Here is a 19,275-nt window from a genome sequence, read left to right on the forward strand (position 1 = left end):
TGACAGGCATCGGGAAGTACAGCACCAAAACAGAAGCAGAAATCCTGTTACCAGAGCAACAGGTGGCAACAATCGAGAAAACTGCCTTTGTAGATCTATTATTGTTACTACTAAAGATGACATGGATACAAGGGAATTGTCAGGGCTAAACAAGGGGAATATCCCCATACGGAAAAGAAATAGTAAAAACTTATATGTGATTACTCATGAAAGTGGCCACTTTCATGAGTAAATCATATAAGGCTTACATGATTTACTCATGAAAGTGGCCACTTTCGCATTACTTTCATATAGAGCTGGGCGATATGAGATTTTTTCATATCACGATATGTTTTTTTCATTTCAGGCGATAACGATATCTATCACGATATAAGCCAAATAACTATATTTGTAAGATTTAAATGTGCCGTTGCTCACAAGTAAAATGTGTTACGTTTCGGTGTTGTCAGTGTTTTGTTTTTGCGTGACTGTCATGTGTTTCCTGTTTTACTTTGAAGGTCTGTTGTTATCTTAGTGTGTTCAGTTTACGTTTCCTTGTCTCGTCAGGTCTAATTTGCCCCAGCTGTGTTTCCCTCCTGTGGTCCATTCCCTAATTGCTCCTTCTATGTATTTAAGCCCTGTGTTTCTGTATGTCATGGTCGCGATCTTCCCCCCGTTGTAAATAGTTTGACGTCTTTGGTGGAGAGCCTTAGTGGGTTTTTTTTTTGTGTGTTTTTTTTTCTTTATTTTTACTTTTTTTCGTGTTGCACTCCGGTTGCCTAGGCCGGGGTGTAACAAATGTGAAATAATCAGCAGCTTGTTTTTATTTAAATATTTATTTCCCATAATAAGTTCAACAGGGTAGATGTACTTAAGGAACATGAGACTTTTTCAGATAAATAAAGGCAAATATTGCAAACTACACAAAAGGCAGCCGCTAAAGCGTTTAAGTTTCAAAATAGAACAAACGAAACAGACTAAATTGTCAATTCCACTTAAAAACAAAATATTAATTCTAAAAATAAATCTTAGTTTGTTTTACAGAAGAACAGACAAAACTGACTAACTTTTGTCAATATCAAATAAACTGAGAACTAAAAGGAAATTCTCAATCTCTCCTTGTTGTATAGCTGAGCTTTTCAAACAGTTTTAACAGTTACTTTAGTCTGACAAAAGCCGAATGACGAATTAGCGCTTCCAGTCAGAGACTGAGGCTACGTCCACACGTACACGGATATTTTTGAAAACGGAGATTTTCCGTTTTCGTTTAAAAAAATAATCCCGTCCACACATAAAGGCAGAAATGAAGGAAAACGCTGCTATGAACATGCCAAAGCAGCAGGTGGCGCTAGATTCCTAACCGTGCAGAAATGTTGGCCAATCAGAAGTCTAGAAGCCTCGGTGGGAAAAAGTAAACAAAGCTGGGGCATAGAAGCAGAACCGAGTCGTATGTGTGGACGGACAGTAACTGTGTGTATATGTAAGCATTTAAACACTGCAGAGAGTAGAATTAACAGTAACAGTATTGTAGAAATTCATTTCACCGAAACAATAACGTGGCGCACAGTGTGACGCATGCACCAGTTTATTGTATTTCCAGACTTGCTTTCGGCACAATTTACAGTGCACGCTACTCTGTTTTTTGTCAGACTTGAAATAGCCGAAATACCTTCACACTACGGAACTTCTATGGCTCTTCCGTTCGACAATCTCTCCGGCATTGGAACCATCATCTGTTTTCTCTTCGGTCACGCTCGGTTGATTTTTCTAGTCGGCACACTCATTTCCTCCATTACACGCTGGCTGCTTCCCAAACAAACACACGTGCGGCTTGGCACTTGTGCTGTACGTAACAAGTCACGCGACGTGACGCTGCGGCTGTGATTGGTTCGGCTCTGCGCTACTTAATTTGGATTGGCTGACCTGTTTTTTTTGTTGTTTTTTTTAAGAGGACAAGAGCGGCGAAGTCTATCGCGATAGTTTAATTTCTCTATCGAGTAAAAGTTATATCGCGATACATATCGTTATCGTTCTATCGCCCAGCTCTACTTTCATACATTGTTTTAGTAAGTATCCAAAACATACAAGTTTCATTATATAATTTTTCAAGGGATCTTATATCTGTTTTCACACTTATATGCTTTTCATACAAGTTTCACACAAGACAGATACAAACTTTATAAGATTTATATATATCTTTTCCATATGGGTCCCTTTACATAGCTAAAAGTTACAGTCATAACAATATAAAAACATAAATTTATGTGCGATAGGGAGCCTCAAGGTTAGACATTCAGCTTCAGTTATACTTGATGATGATGATCTTTGCTGATGGCTTCAGAGCACACTGATAGCAATTAATCCCCACAGTTAACTCTGAAAATTAACTGGATGCTCAATGCCGTTCATTTGTCTGACATCCTGCCCTCATTCATCTCCCTAGCGCTGGAAGAGTTTCTCCTCCACGAATTGTTGTGTTGAAAACGACTGCATGAAAGTTCTCTAAAGAACAACTGATGTAAATCAGCTTAAGAGGTCATTCTTTTTTGGCACTTTATAAATATAGATTTTTTTTCTACAAAGATGCGCTCCACTGCAAAATCACACAGTCATTCTACAAAGATCAACTCTCCTAGCAGAGCTATTCAAGTCATAAAATACTACCTGTTCTTTCACACTGCAATACAAGTTACATAAAACAAAATATAAAAATATTCCATTTTTTCCCTCTTATGTGTACACTTGTACACATAAGTGTGTGATTAGAACGACCTGAATCCAGTGGAAGAGACTAACAGTGTGTGCACATGTCACACGAGAGGGGAGGTACAATGGTGTGTGTGTATACTTAAAACAATAGCCTCATTGTCCTCTTTTGTCCCTCTTTGTCCCTGTACTGACCAAATGGGAATGGACTGGGCATGTGCAGTACTGCAGAACTGCTGGGATTGAAGCTCCACATTGCTATGCTCTTCTGTCCGGACACACGAGCGTGGAGGTGTGACAAACAAATGAGGGCATGCTGACCTGCTCACAGGCTTCCTAACATGTATGGAGGGTAGATAACAGTCCTGAGACCTTAAAGGTGAACAGGAACCAAAAGTCAAAAGACAGGCACAAAGGTGAGTGTTCAACAGAGCTGTGGCTATTATTGGTCAGGGCTGAGATGATGACAAAGAGATCAACCACACAAACAACACAACTAGTAGCAACACAATGGCTTACTGCAAAAACCATAGTATATAACATGTTGGAGCTCCGTCATCTCTCACAGAACTGCTGTATGTTTCTCTGATTCATCAACCGTGTAATCACTCTATCCTCACTTTCTCATTTCCCACTCACTCATCCGTTCCAGAGAAGCAATGTAATGAGGAGCAGCCCCCACTGAAACAAGGCTAGATTTCTGCTTTACAGCCTGACTCAGGATGATCCAGTTTTGTGCAGGCAGCTCCCACTCTCTCCGTAAGATTGCTGCTATATTTGTGCCTCCTCCACATTCTTCAAAGCGCTACACGCACATACAGGGAACCGGGTCTACATCATGACCTAAACACCAGCTCTTTTCTAATGCTTACGTTGACATACAACACAGAGGTAAGAGTTACCTGCTGCTATGGAAATTAACCCTGGCATCACTGGTGAGATCAGACTTTCATTATTGTCTTTTCTCTTTTTTTGTCCCTGTATGGTCTCCCAGGACAGAGTTCACAATAACGATCGTTCATCACGTCAATGCAGGATTCACATGCGCCATGATGGCAGATCACAGGGGTGATGATGATGCACTGACGCTTAGATTAGTATGAATGAAACTTTTTTTCAGGCCACATTTACACATCAGCAAAACTCAGTTTTATATTAATGTGAGAGCAATCTAACTACACAACATATCACAAAGTGAAAAAGCAAATGGATGGATATTTCTAATATTTCCTAACTGTAGCAATGTGTATTAAGAATCCACAGTATCCTTTATTGAGCATATGTGGGGCACATAGTGTATCAGATCTTTCTTTTTCTTGATCAGCTATTTGATGATAGTAATATAGGCATATTATCAAAGTTCAATTTCATACATATCCTTGAATTCCCTGCAACTGTAGGCAAATCTCAACCAAGTATGTCTTTGCTCATGTACTATCAGATCATGGCCAAATCATAATTGACTGAACTATCTTCACAACAGCTAAATGTTACCAAATGGGTGGACTTTACATGTACATGTACAGAATGAGAAAGTGGCTGAGCATGACTGACCACTTGGCATTCTAATGAAATAGCATATGTCTCCTGAGTGATCACAGTAATGTGACAAGGTAAATACACTGCAGAGACATGCTTTCATCACTGCAGACAATCTTTTTTTAAATTCTCTATTAATAATACCACCTGTATAATGCAATCATGCAAAATAGGTCTAGCTTCTAAGTCTGCATTAAAAAAGGTTACCTTGGTCTCTGCTTTTTGACTTGTAGCAGCATGCAAACATTCCTTAAATCAGTAAAGTCACTCTGATCCAATCAGTCCCTAAACAGCTGGAATCCCAGGAATGCCATGCGCAAACTTCACCGAAGTATGAGCTAAAGAGCAACAGTCAGGTCGGCTAGTGATCAAAATATTAAGCCTGCCAAGTTTTCTCATTAAGGACTGCATGATTAATGAATAACATGTAACACATTCATCATTGGAGTATGAGCTAAAGTTTATGTTAAAATATATTTAGACAGACGTTCCAAATCTGACAGAAATGTTGATCTGCCTCTGTCCTGCCACAGTCGCAGCTGTGATGATCCACTCTTTGTTGTGAGGGCCAACAGCTGAGACAGTGTGCTGCTCTGCAGCTAGCTCAGCACAGCTGATTGACTTTAACGCTTTAAGCGACTGTTCCCATGATTCCTGTCAAGCAAGTATGACGCAACGTTACAGAAACCGAAGAAAGACTAACAACCTGTGCCACTATAGCTTAAGCTTTCTTTTTTTAAATTTAGCACTTAGAACCACGCCCATGCTGTCTGTGATGCTAGTACCGTGTGTACCGGGGTCAGTGAAGCGATACATGACGGTTCGTTTATGTCAGAGGTTTTGAAAACAGCTGCACAGCATTGTTCCTGTTAAGGTAACAAAGCCACATCTGGGGGCACTTCCACGCCCTGTTGTGTGTGTCTGTGTGTCTGCGTGTGCCCGCGTATCGCCGGTAACAATGGTGACGCAAGCTTTGCGGCTAACCAGCCGGCTAGCGTTAGCCCTTAGGAGCAGTAACCGAAAGGCTATAAATTACAAATTCAAACAAGTCTCCGTCACCTCTGTCGTATCAACAGGTCTGCTGGTGGAGGCTTAACCAATCCCAGCATAACCAGGTCACTCACTGAGACAACTCGCAGCAAATCCAGCGCATCTCTTAAAACTGTTATCTCGTTACAACGGTTGAAACGCTCCAACCGAAAAACACCTTCTGTTGTCTTAAAACGAAGTAAATCCTCACCCGAAGTGAAATGCGAACTCCTGGCGAACCTTGGATCGCCTCCAGAGATTAAATCCGCCGTGTCATGGGTGTGTTTCTCTAAAAGAAAGCGAGGGGGAAAGAGGGTTAGCTATCCAGTGGCAACTCCGACGTCCCACACTGAGGAAAAAGGGAATGCAGGAATGTGACGTTCAGTCCGGTCTGCTGGCATCATTGACACGTGCACTCAAGAGCGGAGCACTGTGGGAAATAGAGTGTAGTTAAGTAACAGATTGTTACGGGTTTATTACTAGCGCATTAATCGTTATCCACAATTTCCATACCCAGTGAATCTCTGTGCTACTTACCGAAAACATATAAACCTTAAATTATTACAGCCCTTAGATATAACAATTGAAGCTAGGTTCCAACACTGCAAAAAAGTAAGTTAAAGATCAAGTAAGTTAAGATTGTGGGTTATTACGTCAAAGTTTCAAATTGTTATGTCATGTTATCTTATGTTAAATCTGGAAATAACATCTCGAATCCTTTGAGTTATTAAGTCAGAATTTTCAGATAATTATTTACAACTAACATGAACTTTCAATAGACCAAATTTTTATAATTTTTAATTTTTATTTATTCATTTATTCATTTCCACCCAGTGGCATTAACCTCCTATAAATGTCCTATAAATGTTTTAATTATTATATAATTACTTTTACAGAATTATTTTAACCAGGGTAATTGATTATCCAAAAATATACACACATCTAACAGGGGTAAGTCACTGCTACTACCTAATTCTGTTAATAAAAATACAAATAGCATTCTGGGTTTTTTTCAGATGTGTTTTTTAGTTAATAATACAAACAAATCTTTTAAATTGGCCATATTATGCACATCATTATTTATTTAGCACGGTCCACTAAAAAAGGTTTACATGCTACACTGTTCAAAATAAATTCCAGTTACTTTTTTACATAACACTAAATTTCACTCTCCTCTAGGCTACCCCCCCCCCCCCCCCCCCCCCCCCCCGCTCTCAGTGGTCAGTTACCCACACAAAAATAAGTCACTGGTCACCTATTGTACTTTATAGTTGTGTGCTGGATTCAATCAAAGAGCAAGGGATAGTTCTGGGCATGCTGAATTCTTCTGTGGTGGGTTGTTTTGCTTTGTGAATCCAATACTTGCCTGTTCCAAAAGAAATTCTGTTCTGTAATTAGTTCGGGTGGCCCAGTGCGGACACCTAAAATTACTGCCCTCCAAAAAAAACCCAAACTGATAATCGCACAGTTTATATAGTTCTAAGTTCAACCCTACATGCTCAACCAGAATTGGATTGGGGACAGAAGAGACTCCTGTAAAAGCTGTTTTGTTACACAGTGCACAATGCTTTCAGATAATGGCTTAACCATTTCTGTAAGTACTTGCATGCTGAACTTTTGTTCCTCAGAGTTGTTTGTTCGTCTATCAACAGCATACCCAAAAAGCCACCCTGATGAATTTTTGGTTAAACTTTCAGAGAGCTGGAAATGAAACAAGACGAAAGAAGGATTCTGTTATACTTGAGTCAAGATCCAAACTGAGAAATTTGGCAAAATATGTTCTCTTTTGTTAACATGCATTTTCTGGGAATGTTAAAAAAAGGCCGGGTGATTTTAACCAACACAGACTATGATTTTTAGCCTTACAAGTTCCAAATGGCCCCAGGGGCAAATGATCAAAGCTAAAGGTGACATTAGGCTCATTCGCTCGTCATAGTGTCTTCACTAAGGGTTTTCCTTTTGCTTTGGGGACGGTGCCATTAAATGAATATAATAAACAGGGACTTTAGCTCTGCAGTTGCAGGAAGTGGGTGAAGACTCTTGTATTTGCTCTTGCAGCGAGCAACAGAACAGCTTTTAGTTAGAGAAGGGACCGTTAGGCTGCTGCTTTCTCCTTTTTGGTTGTTAGGTAAGCATCATGCAAATGTATCACACGGTGAGGAAGATAAGCACTGAAGAAAGTCTAGCCCTGCAGAAAAAGGTGTTTCAGGCTATCGAGCGGCACGGTTTTCGGCCAGAGAGAATTACTCAATTTGAAGTGGACTTTGAAACTTTGCAGCCCTCCAACAAAAACAGTTACATAAGACACCAAAGCAACAAAGGAAGAGTAAATAAGCATTATAATACTCTAAAGAATCCCCTTTTGTTTCTCAACTTGTTAGAAGCGCATAAATAAATTAAATGAGATCAGAATACACGTTTAATGTAACCACAAACTGAATAAACTCAGTGCAGATACATTTCTATTACAGTTTAACAAACTAGTGCATTAGTATTAGTGATTTTAAAAGCTGGTGAAATTTTTTATTATGGTGTCACAAAAGAGAGTGGCACCATTTGTTCATTACCTGAACAGGAGTCGTATGATAGTCCTGAGAGTTATTGTCAGTGCAAAGTATTATAGTGTAACACTGCAGTTATTCTGGTTGTCAATAAATCAGCTGCTTAGTCCAAAACAGAACAGAAGAACTGCAGCTAGCAGCTGATCAGGCTCTTAACTATCAGTTTTTCAAATCCTATAAAAATATTCAAAAGATAATTTTGGCCGTTTCATGAAGTTGTGTTGATTGTGGCTCATAGAAATGGATCAAATTAGAACTTCATGTGTTTTAATGGCGTGAGGTTAATCACAATACCCTACTATTGAATATCTCTTATAGCCAATATAGTGACTTTACCTGTTAAAGATTCTGTACCAATTTCAGGGTGTCTGACACCTTTTTATTTATTTTACTCAATAAAGAAGTATTTTTATACAAGGATCCGTTTCACTTAAGGGAGGCTTTAGAGAATTTAAATGACTGCTGTACTTTCTTCTATCACTGAAAGGTGTATCCCAAAAACTAAAGCTGTTTTGAATGTCTTCTCTCTAGCTTACACATTTAATAACAGACACGCAGAGAGACTGTCACAGAAACCAACATTCTTTTATTTATTGTCTGAAAAGTTGTCTTTATTTAGCTTTTTGGGGGTTTGTTGTGCTACTTGTATTTGTTGTTGCAGTGCTCATAACCTTTTCAAAATTCCAGTCTCAGATGTAAAACGTGTGTGAACAAAAGTGAACTACTCATCTCTTTCTAAATGTTTGCTCCTCTTTCACAGTGGAATGCTTGTTGCTATTGGTTGAGCAATCAGCATTGATTTATGGGGATCTTAGGTGTGAATGCAGCTTGAATGTGGAATCATAATTGATTATCTTATGTGAATCTGCTTTTGTTGTACCACCAGGCAAAAACCATCCAAATACAAAAGAATCCCACAGTCTGGTTGCACCTGCACACAGACACAAATGACTGCAGAGAAGGGCTAAAAACACTGGAAAGAGTCTTTTTAGTGTAATCATGACCCCTTGTGGAAAAAGAAGAAAGTGCAGCTGGAGCAGTCGGCTACTCCTTTGTCAGGGTTTTGTGTGTGTTTGAGTGTGACGTTAGATGTGTACATTTTATGAATATGTACCCGTACAACTGGGATTCATCAGGGTCTTTAGTCAATATGGTACACAGTTGGAGGAGAGAGCCAAAACAGTCTGACTGTCAGTTAGATCTGCATATAGTTAGACATACGGGAAACAGACAGATGGAAGAATAAGCAATACAAAAATAGATAAAGTGTTAAAATGAGGATGTATGAATCTGAGCGTGGATAGGTAGACAGACAGCCGAGTGAAAAAGTGCCCTCTCTGTTCCAGATGGCTGCTAGTCAGAGGCTAATTAATTGGCGTGATGGAGATTGCAGCAGGTCATTACACCCCTCCTGACCCTTTCTTCTTCTGCTACTTCCTTTTCTTAGTCTCTGGTTTCTTCTCACTCACTCTCTCAGTGCTATGCATATCCTTAACTGTCCCATAATTACTTTGTTGTCCTCTCAGCATCAGCCACAGCACTCCAGCCAATTCAGGCTTCCATTCCCACCCATGCCGTTGAGCAGGCTTCTCTCGTGCACATGTACCATTTTGTCTGGTTTCTTCTCACGTGTGCTAAAACCCGGAGCTTTCTCGTTGAGATGTGTGCTTCAGGAAAAAAATAAAGCAAAACCTTTGAAGTGGCATCATGAAATCTGTAGTCTGCTAACTGAGAATGTGAGAAAACTTTTTCTATTATGCATCTAACCTAATTCAGCCCCGCGTCTGTGTTAAATCAATGAATATACTGAACATTTGATTTAAGGCTTTTGTTGAGGCTTTTTTTTTTAATGCTGGTCAAAGTAATTTGCACTGTTGCCAAGGAAACCATAGTGTCAAATTGGTATATAATTTAATTGTTCGAAAAAGAAAGTCAGTCAGTGAAGTCAATACGAACAAAAAGTCAAACATTGTTTTTATTGAACACAGAGAGAAGAGATAAATCATTTGTATGTATTTTTGAACACGTGTAATGTTATATTTATTTTTAGGCCGCACTAACAGCGTGTGAGTACAGATCAGTTCAAACACTGTATAATTACATACTAGTGGAGTGAGTCCTAGCAATGCTACAAAGTGCAGAATAAAAAATTTCAAATCCTGTTAACATATGGCAATGCACAAAAGCATATGCATTTAATTATTTAGATTAAATTAAAAATAATAAAATGATCACGTATCAGTTTGTCTGCATCACTTTAACACTGAAAATAGCAGATTGGAAGGGTTTAAATTAATCAGTAGCTGTGAATGAACATGAATTAATTATTTGCTTTGTTACGTTCCAGCCATGGAGGTATATTTTGGGTTTATCTTTTAAATCTTTTTACTGTGATAAACGTTTCTCGTAAGATGTATTTTGAAGTGGGTTTGATAGTCGTGCAGAACATTTAGCTAAGTGGGAGAATGAGAAGCAAAATCTGCAGCTGGAGCTGCTCCTCAGGTCGCCCAGCACAAAGCTGAATCCTCCCCAGAGGGATGGTAGCAAGGCACCAATTAGCAGCAGAGAGGGCGCATGATGATATTTCCGTGTGCTTGTGGCCTGGGCAGCTCCGTCTGTGTGTGTTATAAAAGGCAAAACCATAAACATGGAATTAGACAGTACAGGCCCCACATCTCTTAAGGTCACAGACGCTCCCCTCCTGCGGCTTCTGAGAGCAACGGTGTGATATAAACAACACCAGCCAGGAAACTGTTAGTACTGTATATATGTTTTTTTTTTCTTTAAAGGGCAGCTGATTATTTGTGCCTGTCAGTCTGTGAGGTTCATCAGGCCAGCGGCCCTGATGCAGTGGTCTTCTGCAGCTCTGCTCTGTTATTGTTGGGTTGAATGGCTGCAGGAGATAGGTGTGGGAGAAAGATCACTGTGAACTAGATGGAGAGAGTGGGTGGAAGTGACTGAACATCTCTTTGTGTAAAACACACACACGCGGGCACGCAAACACAAAATCACATGAATACTCGGACAAATAAAACACACACACACACACACACACACACACACACACACACACACACACACACACACACACACACACACACACACACACACGATTGGCTGGGGTTCAATTTGTTGAGTAACAAAAACACGATAGCGTTATAACCAGCAGGTGGGGGCAGCAGACAGATCATAGGACCGTGGTGTGAGCAGTGCTATTAAAATGTGCAGTAAGTCACAGATTTACTGTAACCTACATGGAGGCGGAAAGTAAATGATGGAATATATTAATGAAATCTCAAATGATTCCTGCAATAAACAATCCTGTGGTATTTTTGATACACACACACACACACACACAGATTGTGTCAGGCAGGCATGTACTCAACTATGTGGCAAAATAATATAAACATAATTTCAATTTTTTTCCAAAGCACTTTAAAAAAAATATGGTTAGAAGGAGTTTGATACCTCACTATATACTTATTTTAGAGATCTAATCACCAATAGACCAAATTCATAAATACTGAGTTGCAATCAGCAATTGTTGATTTTATTTATCTGGATCCACTGTGGCGACCTCTAAAGGCAGCAACTGAAAGAAGAAGAAGATTTAATTATCTGCTGGTTATTTTCTTGACAATGCAATTCATTCTGGAGCCGAAGAATCCATGGCATCATACAAAATACACTGTTTTCTACTAGTTACAGTACAAGGTGAAAACCACTGAATTCTTTTTTTGGCATTTTACATAAACAACAATCAAAACAGCTTTTAATAAAAAAAATGTTATCAGCTATAAACAGAGATTATTCAAGCTGCAAATGAACAACTCTGTGCATGTGGTCTGTATATCATCCCTTCATCATGCCTCCCGCAGGTGTAGCAGCAGAGGGGGCAGCTCTGCTCTCTCTTCTCCCCTCTATTCTGTCCTCTGAAGCCTGGCACTCCCCCTGCTGTTAATCTGCAGTACAACTCGGAGTGTCCGAGGAGCACGTTGACAGCTCTGGGCCGTGCATGTGTGTGTGTGTACACGCCCGCATGTATGGTGAGCACCCGTTGAGTAGGTGGGTCTGCTGGAAGGGAGTGGGAGAGGTGGGAAAGGGGCAGATGGAACACAGAAGGAAGTTCATCAACGACACATAGAGTGTCAGAAAGCAGAGAAGGACGGAGAGGGAGGGGAACGGAGGGAGCCGCGGGGACAGCAATAGGTAGGGGACAGGCATGCAGAGAAGGAGATGGGGTGGATAGGGTAGCAGGTGGAAGGAGAAAGTGGAAGAGCCAGGCAGAGAAAATGGGGAGGAGAGGGGAACAGGGGAGGTGAGAGATGCAACAAGCAGCAGGGGTTGGAGGGAGAGTGACAGGTATGGATAGAGGGGGGGAGGAATAGGAGTTTAGATGGGGGTGTTAAGGAGATGGCAGGGAGGAAGAAACATACTTTTGACCTTCAAAAATAGTTTGTTTGTTCTGTGTGTGTGTGTGTGTATGTGTGTGTATGTATGTGTGTGTGGGGTGGGGCGGTATCCTCTTTACTCAAGGTTGTTGTGTAGTCTCAGAGGAGCAGATAAATGCCGATACATGTGCAAAGTTGCTCAATCTGTAAGGTGCAAACATCAAAGTAATAAGAAAAACACGGTCTTGAGGCGAGGGGGGAATAGCATAATTGCTCCGTGCTAGCTTTCAAGAGGAAAAATATCAGCACTTCCAGCCATAAAAACATCCCAGACCTATTCTCATGTACCCACTTAAAAAAAACCCAGACACTACCAGGCACAGTAATGGGTTTGTTTAAAACTATTAAATCCAACTTTTAAGCTGAGCATTCGTGACAGATCCCGATGACATGTTTCCTGCGTTTCTCTTCATTTGCGTCACTTTTCGGGGGATTTTTCATTATACCATCTCCCCTCGTGTCAATGCACGGTCACTTTATTCTATTCTGGTCTCTGTCATTTATGGTTTATGTAGCGGCATTACACTGTCTGGACATGAGTAAGTGCTGGGGTAATTGAATCCATTTGAAGACAAAATGAAAGTTTTAAAAAAAGAGAAAAAAAGGCGACGAATTGCAATTACAGCCAAGTATTGAAATACTCCGGTTTAAATGTGCACATGACAACTTCCTGAGACCAAGACGTATTTAATGATTTGGCCTAATCTCAACCTTGAGATTTCCCAAAATGTAGAAACTCATCAGGATGAGCTTTTTGCCAATGTTGAGACTCTCTCACCCTCTCTCTTCCCCCCTTGTTTGCAGATATGAGCGAGGTCTGCTACGCTGTCTCCTGATTTTGATAAAAAAGTAGCTTTTATAACAGCAGCTTTACAGTAACTTACTTTCCCATGCATATTTCTCTGCATGATGTAGCTACATTGTTTGACATTCACTCTTTTTCCTCTTGTGTGTGTGTGTTGAGCAGGAGGACTCCAACTAGGGGTGTTAAAAAAGAAACCTCAGCCCACTTACTGACCTTGTCTGAACTGTACAGTACACACAGTGCTAACAAGAGATGCCTTCAGGTCAGAGAGGGGTGTTAAAATTATGAAGCACAACATCTGTGTGTGTGTGTGTGTGTGTGTTTGTGTGTGTCTTGTCTGGAAGGGGGGAAAATAAAAGGAGGGTGTCTGGTTATACTGCGTTCATGCCCGGCCAAACTACATCCCACACAAGGCTTAGAGACTGCTGGCTCCTCTGGACTTTTTTTTTTTTTAATTAAAACTCCTCACTTTCCTGTGTGTGTGTGTGTATGATCACAAGTACTATATAAAATATAGATAATACATAATGCATACTGATTAATACTCCATTCACCAGAGTGTACAGACAACATTACTGTTATAATAATTACCGTAACAAATAACAGACAAAGCGAATGACAGGAAATTTAATTCCAGTACTAAAATATAAGCATTGAAATATCAGTGTTTGTTCAATAATTTTGCATCTTTAAAGCTGTTGGATCCTGTGATTCCCACTCAGTCGCTGCCTTAAACATGACATTATGCTTTCACAGTACCTGTGTTTTATTTGTTCTGACACTCGCTTTATATGGGCAGAAACGAAGCGTTTTATAGCACTTGACACTTGAAGTGGGCTGAATATTTTCTATTTACAAGAGAAATAAAAGTTATAGATCAAGCACTTCCATCAGATGGTTCACTTGCGGGTTGAACTCAGCCAGGTGAGCTGTTAAATCATAGAGTTGCTATGGCATTCGTTTGCATGCCATTAGTTACCAAAGTGAGAGTTATTTTTGAAACCTTACCTGCGTCAGTGCAACACATACAAGCCTACGTGTGTCTTTAAAAGGCAATTAAATTCAGATTTGAGTCAAGGAGTTTAACACTGAGGGATTTTCTTTTCTTTACAGTGTGTGCACTGATTAGTGTTTTGTTTCAGCTAGCAATAAAATCCCTTTGAACAGCATAATCTGAGAACCAGCATATGCAAGATTGGTTAATAAAGACACACAACCTTTTAGTTGTAAATAGTAATGTGCAAAAGTTTCGAGCTACCCCTCATTTTCTCACGTTCTTGTAATATTTTTAAGTAGTTCTTCAGGTTTTCTGAAGATCTGCCAGTTCTTCTTTGACCATCTATACATTAACTCTCAACTTAGCAAAGAACCAGTGTTAAACTGTATAATTAGATGTTCCAATTTGACTGCATGGTGTGCAGTGTGCTTTTTAAAAAAAATGAGGAAACTGGAAATGTGGAGAATCAAATTAGAATTAATTAGAATTAGAATTAATTAGGCAATAAGAAAAAAATCTAGCAAAGACCTGACACAGCACCTGAGACATCCATCAGCAGGTTCATTAGTTCACTAAAGCATCATCAGAGATGGTCTGTCGAAGAGTGGCTGTCAAGAAGCCATTCTTAAGGAAGGAAAGCAGTAAGAAAAGGCCGAGGTATGCCAAAGTACAGAAGAGCTGCACAGAAAACCAGTGGCAACAGGTCTTATGATGAATCCAAATTTGAAAATTTTGGCTCAAATGATCATCAATGTGTACGATAAAGGTCAGGAGAGAGGTACAACAGAGAGTGTTTGCAGCCATCTGTAAAACATGGTTGAGATTTAGTCACAGTTTTAGGGCTGTATTAATAACACAAGTTAAATATTGCAGAAGCTATGAATATTAATGTATGTTAGTATATATATTTTCTGCATATTTCAACATCAGCGATGATGCCACACTTTGAACATCATCGCTGATGTTGAAATATGCAGAAAAGAGGACAGACGTTTATCCGTCACTCAGAATCCGCACAGTGATGTAGAGTTCTGGATAGCAAAGGTTAGTCAGCACACATAAGTGGAATAGTAAGTTGTATAGCAGCCTGACTGAGATGGTCTGTGAGCCAGTTTTGGAACCGAAGCCATATTTTGCGGATGACTGGCCTAGAGAGGCAGAACGTAGAGTATGGGTGTCTCTTTGTACGTGTGTGTATATGTGTATTTGTATTTTTACGTGTGGTTGGCCTGTGGTCTTCATGGTGGGGAGAGGTTAGGGGCTTTGCACTGTAGCAATGGCTAAAGATGTGATATGATCAGAACTACTAACGTTTGTTGTGTGTAGAAATATCTTCAGTAAACCACCCTCATGCTTCAAAGGATGGTGCTTAATGGGTCATATGTGAAGGAAGAATGGTGTGTGGGTTTTTTTTTTTTCATCATGAACAAATGGCATGCTGTGTCCAAGTTTCACATTCATGCTTCGTAAAGGAAAATCTACATATACACCGACATACCGTGCAAGCAAGCTGATTGGTGTTTATTGCCAATAATCACTAGTTCCAATAATCTGGACAGTCTGTGTTTGTGTGTGTGTGGTTGTGACTCATGTTGGAACGTGCCTGCATCTCAGATTTCTGAGTTTTTTAGTCAGTCACGTTCTGTGTGCTGGCAGAATTGGCAGTTTTAACATCATCACGAATGCACACATAGATAAAGAAACTCAGTCATCATGTTTAAATGAGGCCACATTGACTTTTCACTGTATGGAGCATTTAAAATATATTTGATGCCTCGTTCACACAAGAGTAAAAATAGGACAACAACCTCCTTGCACCTGGGAAAAATCTGTGGTTGCCAAGTCATTGCCCAGTGATTGCATGAACTGCAAATAGTTGTGGCTACCCAGAGGTTGAGGGTGCAACACTCTCAACATCTCGGCGACCACTTTCAGCTGGAAGGTGAATGCACAGGTCACCTGGGGAAAAGAAACCTGTCTCCAAACAATTGCAGTCCAACTCAGATTGACTGCAGTCATTCTCAGACGGGTTTTTAAAGGTTTGTAAATTTCCATCTAATTTATAAATGCTGATTGTCTGAAAGCTCAACTTGTCTGAGACGTGTCTCTCTACAGTAGGAAAATTGATTCAACTGGTAGCAAACTGGTTATGTTCTGGCTAAATGCCTATGCCATTTTGCAGTGGAATGACTACGTTATTATTTGTGGGGGAATTTCTGAATTTGTTTCAAATCTCTGAGGTTCCGGCTGGACTCTGAATGCAAGTTTTGCTTTGTGTGAATTTCCATGTACGTAGACAGCAGCAGATTTGCAACAGATGGCAAGAAATTTATGATTTTTGCTGATTCGTCACAGTTAATCACTGTATCATCACAAACAGATTGCATGTAATCGCTAACTTGACAATTTTCTATTGCAAACCAAAAGTTCACTGATTATGGTTTTGGTTTTGTTTGTTTGTATTTTTTGCCATTTTATCACTGTGTTGAAGAGCCAAAGTTGCTTTGAAGATAGCAACTGACTGTGAGTGGTCTCAGACCACAAAGTAATCATTTCAAAAGCAACAAGATCACAAGTTCATTCAATGTAAACAGTTGCAAAGATTTCAGTCACCAAGCACTGTTTTCCCCAGAGTGACAGAGTTCATAAGAAAACTGTTTGGTGTGGCTCAATCACTCGACCATCCCGCAAAAAAATGTGTTTTGTGGAATCCAGATTCAGCCAAAACACTGGGAGTGGCGGGAAAAAACAATACACCAAAGTATTGTGATATTTTGCACGGTGTAACCAAATATCGATGTTTTATTAAATCAATCAGAAAATACTAGAGGGCTGCAAGGTTGCCTGATAGGAAGCAGCCTTTCAACCAACAGCTATTGTCTGACTTGGCCTGTCTGGAATTGCTCTCAGTGACTTTGTGCAACTTTTGGACTGCTAATTTACAAATTCAGACAGATTACCAATATGTTGCTACCTTTCTGAACTGTTAATGTGCACAACTTGAGCTGGTTGTATTTTGGTTATATCCTATAAAACAGGAATGTAATAGGTAAATGTAAATTTCTGTTAAATGTATATTTCTGGCGATGTAGACAGCACCATATTTGTGATTTTTGACCCTTCATTACACTTAATTGCTGTATTATCAGAAACAGGTTGCATGCAATTGCCAACTTGACTCCAATCAATTGCAGACTGAGAGCAGACTGACTCTGTCTCTTGGCAAAGTTTGTGGCAGGTTTTAATGACAGTGTTGATATACTTGATAATTTCATTTTGCAGCAAAACAATATGAGATAGCTATATCTTACTGGATAAAACAGATATTGACAAAGTTTAACTTTGTGGACATAATTGTAGTTGAAAAAGGTGATAAAGTGCATTACATGTTATCTTAATGAGTTAATATTGCATCATCTAATGGTTCCCCCCTCTACACAACACTGTCAGAAGTCTTTGATCCAAAGCCATCTGTAATCATATTGTATCTTCCATGTTCTCTTTTCTTTACTTTTCTTTACCCTTTACCTTTCATATATATATATCCAGAAGTTTGTTTTGGCAAACTAAATACTGGTGATAATTTCTAATAGATTTTTTTTTTAATTTCTCGTTCCCTGGACGTCTAATATTTCTGTTACCTTTAGCTCCAGGTCATGTTTCTGATGATACTTTCAAAGAACTTTTACTTAATTACAAAAAATGAATAGGGAGTTTTCACAACAGTAGTGCGTTGTATTGTTGCTGCTTTAAACCTAAACGTTGTTCATCTCAGAACCCGGGCAAAGAAAGCTAAAACTGGCCAACTTAAAGATTACACACACACACACACAACACACACACACACACAACACACACACACACACACACACACACACACACACACACACACACACACACACACACACACACACAAACACACGCACTAAAAAACCCTAAGTCCACCATTACTAATACCACTTCCTTTGGCAGGATCATCTAATAAAATTTGAGAAATGTTTTTAGATTGTGAGTGACGCACTGAAATATTTCTTTCACTCTGGGTTTGTGGGGAATGTTTTTAATAGCAGCTAACTGTGTGGCTGCTGGCCGAGTGGCTGCTGTGGTGAAAAGGCAGCAGTCAAGAGTCCCTCTTTTTTCATGAACTGTTTGGGTGAGGAACTCTGCTGACACACCACCAAAAAATTGTGCGCGTGCATTTACACTCGTACACAGACACGCCCATGCTCTGCACTGCATCGTGCACACAGTTTCATCCCTAGCAAACATGTGCACACATGTGGACAGGAACAAGCAGAAAATGTGCTGTGTGCACAGATGGATATAGACATCCACGCTTGCACACACACACACACACACACACACACACACACACACACACACACACACACACACACACACACACACACACACACACACACACACACACACACATTCTGTAGGCACACAGTATTTATTCTAAGAGTGTATCCCTCCCTGATGACCGGTTAGGGTGAGGAGTGCTGCCGGCAGAGCGGACCAATCCAACTCATTCTACAGTTGATTTACTGTCCCACCACCAGTCCACTACTGTGTAATTACACCAACACACACACAGACACACACACACTCACACTCATAATTACAAACACAGTCACATAGCACAAGCACACACATACTGTACAGTACATATGCACATGGATAAGACTAACATGGCTGTTACACTGATGGATCTTTTCAGCTTGTAGGGCTGGTTTTTATTTTCTTCAGGTCTACGTTTGTGTTTTATCATTTCCATCAATTCATTTTTATTTATATAGCACCAAATCACACCAGCAGTTGCCTCAAGTCACTTGATACTGTAAGGTAAAGACCTTACAATAAATGCAACCCTTGCACTTGGTGACTGTGGGAAGGAAAAACTCCCTTTAACAGGATTATTGCTATCTTTTGAGTACATGGCAAAAGTATGTTCGACTCTTGTGTTATTTTAGTTATTTTATTTTAAACTCACGTGCTACCTCAATTACTGGTGTTTAATTTAAGTATTTAATACTCACATATACCTCAGCCTCCTTTGCAGCCCTGATTAGAATAAACGGGAAGATGCTATTTATGCACACACAAGAACATGAAGTTTAGTTTCATATTTTTGCTTGACAAAAATGAGGTAGGATCAGAGAAATTATTAACGATTGAAGCAAAGATGGGAAAAAGAAAAAGGTTCTA

At 39.8% G+C, this 19,275-nt stretch overlaps 1 protein-coding gene across 4 annotated transcripts in view; it reads right to left on the minus strand.

Moving 5' to 3' along the window:
• Positions 1–5,686, minus strand: part of ctif (CBP80/20-dependent translation initiation factor) — a 61,955-nt gene extending 56,269 nt beyond the window's left edge. For 2 of the 4 annotated variants that reach the window (XM_026173598.1, XM_026173594.1), the window contains exon 1: positions 5,465–5,685. The gene's annotated coding sequence lies outside the window, so the exon portion shown is untranslated. Of the gene's footprint in view, positions 1–5,283; positions 5,431–5,464 lie in introns of those variants that run through there. The other 2 variants (XM_026173597.1, XM_026173595.1) reach the window with 2 other exon arrangements.
• Between the last annotated feature and the right edge of the window lie 13,589 nt (positions 5,687–19,275).

Source organism: Astatotilapia calliptera, chromosome 7, assembly GCF_900246225.1.
Source record: "Astatotilapia calliptera chromosome 7, fAstCal1.2, whole genome shotgun sequence".
NCBI lineage: Eukaryota > Metazoa > Chordata > Actinopteri > Cichliformes > Cichlidae > Astatotilapia > Astatotilapia calliptera.